The following is a 402-nucleotide window of genomic DNA, read 5'->3' on the forward strand; positions in this document are numbered from 1 at the left end:
CTTGAAAGCCGATCTTAACGATCTGAGTAATGAGTATTGCAGTCTGCCTGGATACGGAAGGAATACTTGATCCGATCGAAGCGTGTGAAAGTATTAAACTTGCGCCTCAGACAAATATATCTGTTTTGCAATGCACCATACCAAACGTGTCTTTGAAGACAAAGGTTCTTTCAATGACAGTGCGACTGATCAACTTGGTTTTATGTACAAAGGTGTCTATTTTAGGAAAATTACAAGGCCAAAAAGTTCCGTAAATTCCGCCATGGACTGGTTTGAACTGCTTGGCGCCAGGATACTTCCCATGATTCCCAGGTACGTAGATACTTTGTGTATGGAGCATATAATGTAACGTCGAAAGTGCCGACATCTTGCGAATCTTGCGATTGCAAGACTAACAGAGGC

The sequence above is a fragment of the Montipora foliosa genome, chromosome 4 (genome assembly GCF_036669935.1).
Source record: "Montipora foliosa isolate CH-2021 chromosome 4, ASM3666993v2, whole genome shotgun sequence".
NCBI classification, from domain to species: Eukaryota; Metazoa; Cnidaria; class Anthozoa; order Scleractinia; family Acroporidae; genus Montipora; species Montipora foliosa.